Genomic DNA, 12,197 nt, shown 5'->3' on the forward strand with positions numbered 1-12,197 from the left:
TCAGGTTGGAAAAGCCCCTCGGGATCATCCAACCCTCAGCCCGACTCTACAAAGTTCTCCCCTACCCCACGTCCCCCCACAGCTCATCCCAATGGCCCTGAAACCCCCCCAGGGATGGGGACTCCCCCCTCCCTGGGCAGCCTGTTCCACTCGCTGACCACTCTTGCTGGGAAATTTTTTTTCCTCATGCCCAGCCTGACCCTCCCCTGTTGGAGTTTCAAGCTGTTCCCCCTTGTTCTGTCACTAATTCCCCGTGAGCAGAGCCCAGCACCAACCTCTGCAACGTCCTTTCCGGGAGCTGTAGAGGACCTTGGTGCTTGGTCTCTTTATTTTTTTCCTACATTTCCTACTGTCCGTCACCTGCCACAGCCCAGCCGAGGGGCCCAAAGGCCCTCCTTGTGCTTGAGGATTTTTCCTTCGATGTAAAACACTCACTGGGTGGAGGGATGGGCAACTGGTCCCTCGGCGGGGTGGCCACAATCCCGGGGCTTCTGCCTGGCGATGGTTTATCTTGGCCACCTTGGGGACGCCTGGACAGAAGCCATGTCCCTGTCTCCTGTCGTGGGGTGACGGGGGAGACCCGTGTGCTGCTGGTGAGGATCCCGCCGAGACGCGCTGCAGGACTTGCCGGCATCACCCGTGGCACCTCCTCAGCCTGGGGGTGGGGGGGGGTGTTGCAGTGCCAGAGCTCCTGGGGTCCCTGTACGGGAGTGCTGGGGTCCCAGCATGGGTTGTGTTGGCAGCGCTGCTCTCTGGGTGCTTTTTTATCAACGTCATAACGAAACCATCCCCGTCCTGTTGCAAAAAACCCTCCAATTTATCACCGTATGTGCACCAACCCCCATGTCCCCGAGGGTAAAGCGGTGGCAGGAGCCCCGTCGCTTCCTTCCTCTGCGACGAGCCCCGTGCTGCAGCTCAGACAAGGCCTCAGATGCTGCTTTTTACATCCTTTTAACTAATACCACATGACAGTGATTTAAGCTAATCAGTACAACCTCCCCGTGTCAATGCAAGAATCCTCATAACCTCGGTGTTTACGTTAAGTACAGCAGCGTTTCAGCTATAAAAGCACTTTCAAACTGACATTAACTGCAGCGTAACGATGTTAGATTGACTGGAGTTGGGTCAAACGCCTACCAAAAGCCTGCTGGAAAGAAGCTGCTGTCGAATTTATGGCGAAAGCATTAGCGTGGAGTTGTCCTTGCGAGGCTGGACTTCTCCTGGACCCGCGTCGGCCGTTTCGCATGGATATTTTGTACCGGCCCCTCCCGTCAATTTGCAGCAGCCCCGGGTGCTTTGCTGGGGTGAGGATCCCGCCCAGATCAGCCCCCCTGCCTTGTAGCACCCTTTTGGTTGCACACCTGGTCACCCATGAGGTGCCGGAGGTGGTTGGGGAATTGGTTTGTTCCTTTTCCCGTCCTCCCTGCCGGAGTTTGCCGTCGCATCGGCAAAAGGGGCCGCGTTGGAGCAGAGCAGCCGGGTTACTTCGAGGTGAAGCTGCTGCTCAGGGTGATGGAGGGGCTCGGGAGAGGGGTGCTGAGCCTGGGGGGACACCCCACCGCGGGCTCAGCCCAGCCCAGCAGCGTGTGGGGCTGGGGTGGACACCCCAACGCCTGCCGCAGTCACACCCGGCAGGGACACTCGTGCTCCCCTGTGTGGGAGCAGGAGCTGCGGTGCAAAAGGAAGAACACCCCCTGCCCCCCGGGACTTGGGGGGGGGCACCACGAGGTTTCTCCTACCCAGAGACCTTCAGCCACAGGGAAACAGAATCAACCGCGGCGCTTTATTTTCCGCCCGTGCGCATCCACGTTGGTGTTCGCAGCATTTCAGCTCTTTTGGTGGGAAATTTAGCGTCGAAATATTGAAACCAACACAAAAATGGTGCTTATATTTTTTTTTTTTTTTTTTTTTTTTTTTTTTTCGAGAGTGCTGGGTTTGCAGACACAAGTGCCCCGGGGTTGGTTTTGTAGCACAATCCCAGTGGCTGTTGGACACCTCCAGTCCCGCAGGAACAGGTTTCCTGGCTGTTTGCTTCAGGTGTAACCTCTGTCCTGCTGGAGGGAGCCCCAAACTGCTTCCGCACCTCAGCCCAGAGACCCCCAGCTCCCCATTTTCTTCCCCACGCTCCCCCTTCCCTTTTCCTCCTCTGCATTTGCTTCTCCTCAAGCGACAGCCGCTGCCCTGCTCCCGCCCAGCCGCATTTCACCGCTGTCGTGTTTCAAAATAAAACAAACAAACTATTAAATGAAAAAAGCCATAAAAACAAATAAATAAACTATTATTACTACATCCCCAATCCCCCAGAGCTTCAGTCCTGCCGTCGAATCCCCCGAGTGGTTTCTGGCAGCCTGAAGGCAGAGAGATGAAATCGGAGCACGAAGTCCCGTCCCGGTCCCGTGTGAATCTGGGGGCTTCAGCGGGGACCGTGTGTCTGAGCGCGCACACGTACGCGCACGTTTATCTCTATAGAGATATTTATACCTCCCGTATCTCTGCTTAATCCATCTGCTCATGTAGCAGCAGCTTTTTATTTAACTGCTATATATATATATATATATATATATATATATACTTTCCCCCAGGCTTTAAAGCCAGGAGGGACCGCGGGCCGTCGTTCTCGGCACAGCGACCGCCCAACCGCCTCGCAGGTTTTTTGGCAACGTTTTCCTCGGGAGAGGGGTCCCCCAGCACCTCTCCTTCCCCCACGCACTGATCTCAGAGATGAAGGAGTCAGAGCTGATGCCCGGGCTGACTTTTACTCCTGGCTTTGCTGGTTTTCTGGCCCAAAGGCACCCACCCACCCTGTTCCTTGGGTGCTGCCAGCGCCCCGACCCGTGGGGTGTTTTCGGGGGGCAACTGGTCTTTTTATTGCCTGTAAAATCGTTCCCTGGGCTGTCTCACCCCCTTGCCCAAGCACTCGTGGGGTCTCTGTGGGTGCCGGTGAACCACCAGCGAGCAGAGCTGGGAGGGTCCCCCCTCCTCTTGGAGGGGGAGGCCGCAGGTCCAGCTCCAAACCTTCCCCATGACCTTGAGCGCGTCTTTATTTTCCGCTTTACCCTTTGTCCCCTTCGCCCTCAGGTGTTTCCAACCCTCCCCACCCACAAAGCGTATCCCGGGGGAGCCGACGCCTCCACACAGCGCAATTAAACCAGCTGGTAATGAACTTATTTCCTCAGCCACCCTCCGCAGCTTCCCCGGGGAGCACCCGTGGGGTCCCAACCCCTCAGGTGACGCTGCCCTCACCCCACCGGCCCCCGCGTTACCCCCCAGCCCTGCTCTCAGCAGTAACCTCCCGGGGGGATGGAGCGGGAGGGGTTCAACACAGTGAGGGGCGATTTTTTTTTTTTTTTTTTTTTTTTTTTTAGCACGGAAGGAATCTAATTCAGAATTTTCAGCATTTCTCCCCAAATGCAGCTGGTGCTTACGAGCCCTGCCCACACGGTGGCAATATCTGCCCGGCAAGTGCCGGCAGGGCTGCGCTGCCTGCTCCTGGGGTCTGCACGCCCAGGTAAGGGGGTTGTTGCCCAGAAATTCGTGTTTGGTTTTTTTTTTGTTGTTTTGTTTTTTTTTTTTTCCTCATTTTCTCCGTTGTGTTTTGGCGGAGAGGTGTTGGTGGTGCAGTGCTGAAGAGTGGGGTAGGCTGGGCAGCATCCTGCCTTCTCCCTGTATAGGGGATGTGTGGGCGCAGGGGGCTGGAGTCAGGGGGTCGTTTGTCCCCCGGGGAGGGGGTGGCTGTGTCCCCTGGGCCATGGTGGCGGGGCAGCAGGTCAGGGCTGTTGAGGAGGGACGGTCTCTCTCCTGCCCCATTCCCCATCCCAGGGCTGGCTGGGAAGCTGCTGGCCCCCCCTGCTGGGGTCGGTCTGGGGGTTGGGGTGATGCAGGAGCTTCTCCCCCCACCCACCCCGAGGTTTTGTCCCAACAAAGCCGCTGGGGACCCGACAGGTCCCGCGGAGGCCCCCGCTGCACAAAGTGTCTTGTGGTGGCCATGAGCCCTATCCAGTCCGGGACCTGCCCTGACTGGGCGTTACTGGTGCTTTCTGGAGTCTTTTTGCTGCGAGAATTGAGATTTCAGTGTTTTCCCATTTCTCAGGGTAAAAAGGTGTGGTTGTTTTGTTTTGTTTTGTTTTTTTGTTGTTGTTGTTGTTTTTAAACCCACTGGAAAATCCACAGATCTATCTGATTACGGAAACATTTTTCTTCCCACCACTTCAAAAACACTGACGTGACTTCTCTTAACACTCTTTCCCTATAAATTAAGTTACAAAACAGAACGTGTCACAGTTTAAAGGAAATAAATTTCCAACGCGGTTCTCCTCGGTCCTTTTCCTTTAACTGGAAAACTTCTCCACACCAATTATTTAAAGGCAAACAAATTCAATCTCAACCAGTTGGAATTTTCGATGAAAAATATTTAATCAAAACATTCCCAAACAGCCCTGCTGCTAGAAACCAACAGATGCGTGCACGTTCATTAGCCCGAATGCTCACGAGGAGCCGCGCGGCAGCCTTGGGCTGAGCGAGCATCCGAGTGGCTCAGCGGCCTTGGATTTTGGCGAGTTCTGGTCCTGTGGGCGAGTGTTGGGGAAGGGCAGCGCCGATGCTTGTTCCTGGTGTAGGAAATTCCTTGTGAAGGGGATGGTGTGTGTCGTTACCACCTTGGCTGTGCTGGGTCTGTGTCTCCCAGCCCCTTCCCTGCTGCCACCCTGGGGGTTTGTCTGGCGAAGGGAGGATTTTTGGAGCAGGAGGGCTCAGGGTGGCAGCTGCCGTGTTCTTCGTCGCACACAAGAGAGCGTGGCTGGGCTCGGTGTGTTGTCCCAGGTCCCTGGGGGTGGGTGCTGGGGGCGAGCACTGGGTCTGCCCTGCCTGGGGATGGGCAAAAGGAGGGGGGTGGCATCCAGGTCACACGAGGGGAATCAAGGTCCTGGGGTGTTTTCTGAGGTCAGGGGGTGAGCGATGGGGCTGGCACCCATCACCTCGAGGGGAGGATCCCACCCTGCGGTTCCCTGACAGCACCCCAGTGTGTCTCAGCCCAGGAGCACTTGGACCCAGCGAAGCTGCTCTTCCAGGATGGCTAATTTGGGGGTGGGGGGGTCCAGATCCCCCTTTCCCCTTTGCAGCCCCCTTTCAGATCTGCTGATATTCTCCCTTCCCTCCCCCCACCATGATACTCCTGAGACAAAAGCCATATCAACCGCTTTTATTTCAAAACACGAAATAAAATTAACTAGGGGGAGAGGGGGGAGCGAGCTCTTCTAAAGAGCACCAAATTGTGTTGCTATGGAAACGGGAGGAGAAGCCCAGTAGCTGATGCTCTCCTGGGGCTCAGGAGCCGACTGTACCAGCCGAGATGTTTTCTCATCTCCTTCTTTCTTCTTTTTTTTTTTTTTTTTTTTTTTTTCCTGTTGTGGTTTGTTGGTTGTGGTTTTTTGTGGTTTTTTTTGTTTGTTTTTTTTTTTCCTCCCCTTCTACCCTTTTGAAATTTGTCTCGGTGACTTCGCACTGGCCAGCAGCCCTGGCTGCCAGCTCAGGGAATTGTGCCCTCTATTTGCCCGCAGGGCTGCAGGCAGGGAGGCTTCCTGCACATGCTGCCCTCTGCCAGCACCCATCTTCTGCCAGCCTGGAGGTCATGGGAGCTGCTTGGGTCCCACAGCTGAATTTGGGGAGCAGGGAAGCTTGGGGAAGCACCCCCAACACCCCACCTCTCCTGGCTCTGCTTCCTTGCGGCAACTCTGTCCTTTAGCACTGTTGCAGCTTTTGAACTGAAAATGTGCTTTAAAAAAAAAAAAAAAAAGCCTCAAACGCCCCTCTGCGTGGAGCGGTGGTTTCAGGCTTTCTGCAGACTCAAGCGTGTTGGGCACCTTTAGCCGGGGATGCTGCTGCTTCGCTGGCGCTCCCGTGCTTTGGGTGAGGCTGGGTGACTCCGAGAGCCCATGGGGGTAACTCCGGGACTAGAGCAGCGAGAGCCCTTGGCTGTCTGCAGACACGTGTGCTCCTGGTATCTTCAGCAAACCCAACTTCCAGCATTTTCCGGCCAGTTGAGCATCCTCGGAGATGCAGCCTTGCCTCTGCCAGCTTCCATTTTGTTCTCTGCAAAATGTTCGGAGGCACTCACGGCTATCGACCCTCCTGCAAGCCCGCTGCTCCCAGCAGCTCCTCTCCTGGTGCTGCTGCTGTGACTCCCTGTTTGTTTTTTTTTTTTTTGGAGGTGCCAGCAGCCCTTGGCAGCGAGGAGGAAGGCTGTTTGGACAGCCGTGTTCTCACTGAGCTTTTATTTTTCCTCTGATTTCCCAAGTCTTGTCTCCCCTGACAGGACACTGGTGTGAAGGGGAGTTGCTGCTGCTGCTGTGGGCTGAGTCCCCCAAGGTCTCCTCTTGCTGCGTGGTGTGTGTGTGCCCTTGGCCTTCCAGAGACCCCAAAACTGGGTCAGAAAGCCTCTGGGGAGAGGATGAAGCTGTTGCTGGGCTCGTGGCAGGGTTAAAGCTGCAGGTGTTGCTGCCATGTCACAGCAGCTGTAGTGCGGGGCCCTCTTGTCACCAAATGATCTGGAGAGGTGAGAATCTGCCGCCCATCGCCCCCCATCATCCCTCTGCTTGTGTCATTCCCCACCTTAGAGGCATTTCAGTCAAAGCAGAAGGAATCTCGAGCTCTTTAACTTCAGGGAATCATTGATTGAAATCTCTGCGGAGCCAATTGACCCGCTGATCACCCCAAAATCAAACCACGTCAGCCCACGTTAGAATGTGGAAGGGGGTGTGGATGTGGAGGTGCTCCCCCGGGTACTGGGGGGGGTGTCCCCCCCCCTGTGTCACAGCTGCTGCCATCTGCCCCAGGCAGCTGTGTTGAGCTGGCTCTGGAAGTAGTTGGCAAAGTATTTAGGGGAGGGGAAAAGTGCAATGAAAGTAATATTTAATTAGCCCCAAGAGGAGCATTAATTGGCAGTCTTAATTTGAAGTCTTGCCAGAGTCTGTTGTATTCCTACGCCATTTAGCATAAAATGGGTCTAGAAGCTAATTTGTAGGTCACGGTGATTTGATCGCATATGTAGGGCTGCAACACCCCAGACTGGGCAGCTGAGGGGAGGAGGGCAGCGGGCTGGGAGTCGGGAACCTTCTGCCACCTTGCCCCAGCAGCCTCCCTTCCCCATCCCTCGCCCCCTTCCCTCCTTTAAAACAGTGGTGATGCCGTCGCCCTGCTCCTGGCTTTGCTCCCGAGGGGCTGTGGGATGCTCTGAGCTCTCTGGATGAGTGGGGGCTGCGCTCGTTGTGTTCCCTTTCTCCAGGCTCCCCGAACGGCTCCAGCCTGGGCTCCATGTTTCATGCCCGTCTGGCTATATCCCAAGTTATAACCGGGGAGGAAAAGGCAGGGGGTGGTGGGGTGTGTGCTCCTCTAACCCTGCTTACTGCCTGAAGTCACGCAACACTCACCGTGGGTAACGCTACCACCCCTGCCAGGTATCCATCTCGAGCAGCTTTCGGTGCATTTGTATTCAGAGCGACCTGGCAGGGAAAGGCCATTTTTTTTTTTTTTTGCTACAGAGGTGAAGCCCCAAGGCTTGGAGAGGCTGAATAACTCACTGGGAACAGCAAAGCCTGCTCGGCCCCTTGTGCCTTGTCCCCAGCCCTGGTGCCAGCAAGCTGCGGGGTTCAAAACCAGCACGGCTGGTGGAGGCCGTCAGCTCAGGGCCAAGGAAAGCCGATGTTGCTTGGGGAAGCAGCGTGGTGGGGATCTGCACCCCATCTCCCTCCTCTCCATCCTCCTGCAGCCGGTTTCTATAGCGACTGGGTACCTGCCTTTCCCCATGGCCCTGCCAGCACCTGACTCATCCACAGCCTCACCCTGCAGAGGCAGAGGGAACCGCAGCAGCAGCAGCTCCGCGACCTGGGGGCTTGTGGGGGTGCCGAAGGGTCCCCACGCTGCTTGGTGGAAGCCCACGAGCGTGCTTGCATGCTTCAGTTTGGTGCGCACGCGCTGCTCCCTGCAGCCACGCCTGTTTGTAACCACACGTGCAGCCCCAATCCTGCAGGTTTTTGGTGTCGACGGAAGCTGGGGGGACCCATGAAGGTCCTGGGTGGGTTTGTGTCTCGCTCTGGAGCTGGAATGCAACCCTGGTCCGAGGTATCAGCGGGACGAAAAAAACTCTGCTCTTTACTAGGACAGGGACACACAAGAGCCTCCGTGGCCAGAGTGGAGGTTACTGCGACACGCTGGGGTTTGTCTCCCAGCGCAGACCCAGCAGGAGTTGTGCCAGCCCAGGACTGGGGTCGGGGGTCTCTTTTTAGCTCTACCGGGGATTTACTGCTGGTAAATCACCGTCCCCCTTCCCTCCCGGGCTCGCAGGGTGTCTCATCAGGCTCCAGGCTGGTTAGCAGGTCTCCCAGGAAGCCATGCCCAACCTCTCCCCTGTCTGGGCCGCTGTCTCCGGAGAACGCTGCAGATTTATTGCGTGATGGCATCGGCAAGGCGCTGAGCCCGTCAGCACTGGCCCCTGCCGCCGGCCGGGCGCGAGGGGCCGGCTGCAGCCCCGCTGTCTGCAGCCCGGCCATAAACCACTCCAAAACACCCAAACAAACAGCCAACCTGGACCCCGCGCAGATCCATCCCGCGCTGCCCCCGGGAGGGTCGGGCAGCCCTTTCCTCGGCCCCGCATGAGATGACGTGCCCAGATAGAGTCGTGCACCCGCTCGGCGAACGGCTGACAAGCGGCTCAGGGGGGAATGAAGGTTACAGGAGGCACGAGACCGGTCTGGCTCGCTTGTTCGGTTTATGCTAAACAGCTGACACGAAGAACGAGCTTGTCTTTGGTAGGGAAGGGGAATCCTGTCACTGTTAGCACGATTTGATGCTCTAAACTGGAAATCAGTCCTGCTAGTTTCCAGGCAGCCTCTTCCCGCCTGTGGGTACGTCTCCCAGGGTACACAGAGCTTGTCTGTAGCTCTAGATACAGTGCTACAGTGGGAGCCAAAAGCTCCCAAAACGTGCCCAAAAGAGTGGTCGTGAAAAAAAAATAAAAAATCTTGCATTGTACTGTTTTGTTTTGTTTTGTTTTTCCCCCTTTCCTCATCTGAAGTACTTTGCGAACCTAACAGGCCTTTCCTCCAGGAGGGCTCCTTCACCCCTGCACTTGCCTACCCAAGGAGTTTGCCCTCGCCCAGGGTTTTTCCTCCCAGACACCTTCGCAGGGAGTCGGCGCTTCATCCCTCGGGGGTGACCGGATCAAATCCTGCAGCTTTGTGCCTGGGTTGGTGGGTCTTCACCTCTTGGAAGCTCTGCTAGCTTTGCTAATGACAAGCACTTTTCTGATGATAGATGCGCTTGTTTTCTTAGGGAGATGCTTTCTCCTTAAAGGTGCCCAGCCCTTGGTGACACGGCTAACGAAGAATCGCACGCAGGGAAAGCTAGAGGGGACCTTAGAAGGTAACTTAATTTATCCCCTGCCTCAAGGCAGGATCAACCATTCCTATATAACTTCTGACAGATATTTGTCTGCCTTGTTCTTAAAAGCCTCCAGTGATGGATATCCCACTGCCTCCCTGGGCTGTCTGTCGCGGAGCTCTAATAGTCCTTATTATTAGAAAGTTTTTCTTACCATCTAGTCAAAATCTCCCTTGCTGCAGTTTAAGCCCATTATTTCTTGTCCTTTCGGCAGCAGACACAAAGAACAGATTATTCCTGTCCTCTGCAGCTGCCCTTTATGTCTTTGAGGACTTTCATCATGTCTTCCTCGGTCTCCTCTTGTTCAGACTAAACAAACCCTGGTGTCATCAGCCTCCGCGCTGCCTCCCCACCTTCCCTGGGTGCCAGTGCTGCGGGACGGGCTTTGCTCAGGCAGCTTCAATGGGTGAAGCTGCAACAACATCTGCTCCGAACCAGGGAGGAGCTGCTTGCAAGTAGAGTTTGGATGTTGGGTTGTTGGTTTTTTTTTTTGTTTTTTTTTTTTTTTTTTAATTTTATTTTGCTGGAAGCTGTGACCGATGCTGTAACCTGCGTAGGCTCCCTTCAGGGTCACCTGGGAGGTTTGAGGAGGTGGTGGTGGTGGTGCCTTCGTGCAATATCTATGGAAACCGCAGAGTTGCTGAAGGTAGGGCTGCTCTCTGCTGCAAACAGATGTGCCACATCTGCCTGGAACTGGCCTTGGGAGTTGCTGGCAGAGGTCAGTCCCTTGTGGTGACGGACCCCCGCTGTCCTCATGTGGATGTGCCACGCTGGGGCGTGTTGCAGCAGCTTCCAGTGGAGGAAGACCCAGGGAGGGGAGCAGTTTGGTTGCTGCCCCCCTCCATCCCTCCCACCCCCTGGGACGGAGCCCTTGGCACATCTGATGCTGGCCAGGGATGGACGGGGCTCCCGGGGAGGAGCAGACACCTCCCCTGGCAGGGTCCCAGGTTGCCTCCCCACTCCGCAGCCCTGGCTTGCAGCGACCCTGGCCCCTCTCCCAGAAAAGCCTCTCAGAGCCGCACTGGAGAGCGGCTCCTGCCCAGCCAGGGCTGTGATTTGACCGACGCCTTGGCTGTGCCCTCAACCTGATGTCAGCCTCAGAAAACCTGAGAAAAAACAGCTGCCTTGTTCCCCACCTGTTTTATCTGGGATTTTTCCATTCCCAGCAACTCCCCCCCCCAGTTACCCATTCCCCCTCATCTTCTGAGCTCCCTTCTCTCTGCTTTTACCATCCCATTGCATCTCCCCGCTGCTGGGCTGTGGCTTCCCTGGAGCCACCCAGCTCCCACTGCCCTCTGTCCCAAGCGCTGACCCCTCGGTCTGCTCTTCGTTAGGCTGCAGCTCTGATTTGCATGTTTGATATTTAATTGCAAGCGTGCCTGACAGATCTCTTCCCTCCCGTCAGCAGTTTGTAGTGTAATGACTGTTTTGTTTCTGACTGTCAGCTTTGCAGGAGGCAGTTTGCTGATAATCTGGGAGAAGAAATTTGGAGTTTTTCCACACCCACCCCTCTATTCTTCTAGGCTTCTTAAATTCTCAGAGTGTATTTTTTCAGGCATAGTAGTTATTGATACTTAAGAGGGTTGGCATCTCCACCCTTTCTCCCTACATCCCTGTGGTGATGAGTTTGATATATTGGGATTTGGGACCTTTATACCCTGTACTTCAGGTGTTTTATCAAAGCATCCGGTGGCAGGATGAGAAATCTTTTATTTCTCCTGCAGTTTGCACCATTAATGGGAAAAATCACTTAGGAAAGCACTGTGGTTTAGGAGATGCCAGGAGGCCTGGCACCAGAGGAGATGAATGTTGGCCCCTCCACGTGGGTGCAGGGTTGTTTCCCTGGCTCCACGTGCAGGTGGGGAAGATCCTGGTTTTGATCCATCTGACTGTAACGGCGGTTCGTGCCGACTCTTCTTGGGCTCACGAGTTTCACCGCTATTCTGTGGTCCGACATTATGGTTCACCAAGATTTTCATTAGGGAAATCAATGAGCCGTATCATCCTGGTGCTGTCCTGGTCATTGAAAAAGCATCAGTAATGCTGAGGCCTGTTGTGTCTCCAGGGCAACAGGAGCGACCATCAAACAGGTCTGGTTTCTGTGCAGAATACCCTAAATCTGTCACTCCGGCGGGTTCTGGGCTCAATAAACACCATCCCTCTCCTTCTCTGCAGACCTGGGTGGCGTGGTCCTTCACACCACTCGGTGCAATCCCTGCCGGGCTGGGGGAGCGGCGCTGATCCAGCCTCGCCCCGGGGTCTGCCAGCGTGTTCACAACTTTTTTTTGGCTGCGGAGCAAGGTGGTGGTGGTGGAAAAATCCTCAGGCTTTGCCAGCTAAAGGTTTAGGCATTAATTTCTGTCGTGTGTAGCTGCTCTATAGAGCGAATGGGCTTAATTTTTCCTTCCATGGATCCTGGAAAAAATACTTGGCAAGCTCCTTGGCTGCAGTGAGGGCTGCGATTACCTCTGGCTCTGGCCTGGCTTGTGGCAGCTATTAGCACCTTCGACGGTGGCGTGGAGCTGCTTTGCACCCGGGTGGGCGCTCGCCTTGCAGGGCCTGAAGGATGTCGAGGTGCGGGCAGGTTGTGGAGCTGACGGGTGCTGCTGAGCACCCTGCTGGGCTTGGCCCCCAGCCCCGACCGCCTCTGGGCACCATCGTGGGGCCCCTCGCTCAGTGCACGGTGCCCTTGGCATCGCTTCTCCCCTCCTGCCTCCAACCCTGCTGACAGACTCTTTTTTTATTTTTCTTCCCCCCCCCCCCCC

Source organism: Athene cunicularia (assembly GCF_003259725.1).
Source record: "Athene cunicularia isolate RWA chromosome 27 unlocalized genomic scaffold, athCun1 chr27_part1, whole genome shotgun sequence".
In the NCBI taxonomy this organism is placed as follows: Eukaryota; Metazoa; Chordata; class Aves; order Strigiformes; family Strigidae; genus Athene; species Athene cunicularia.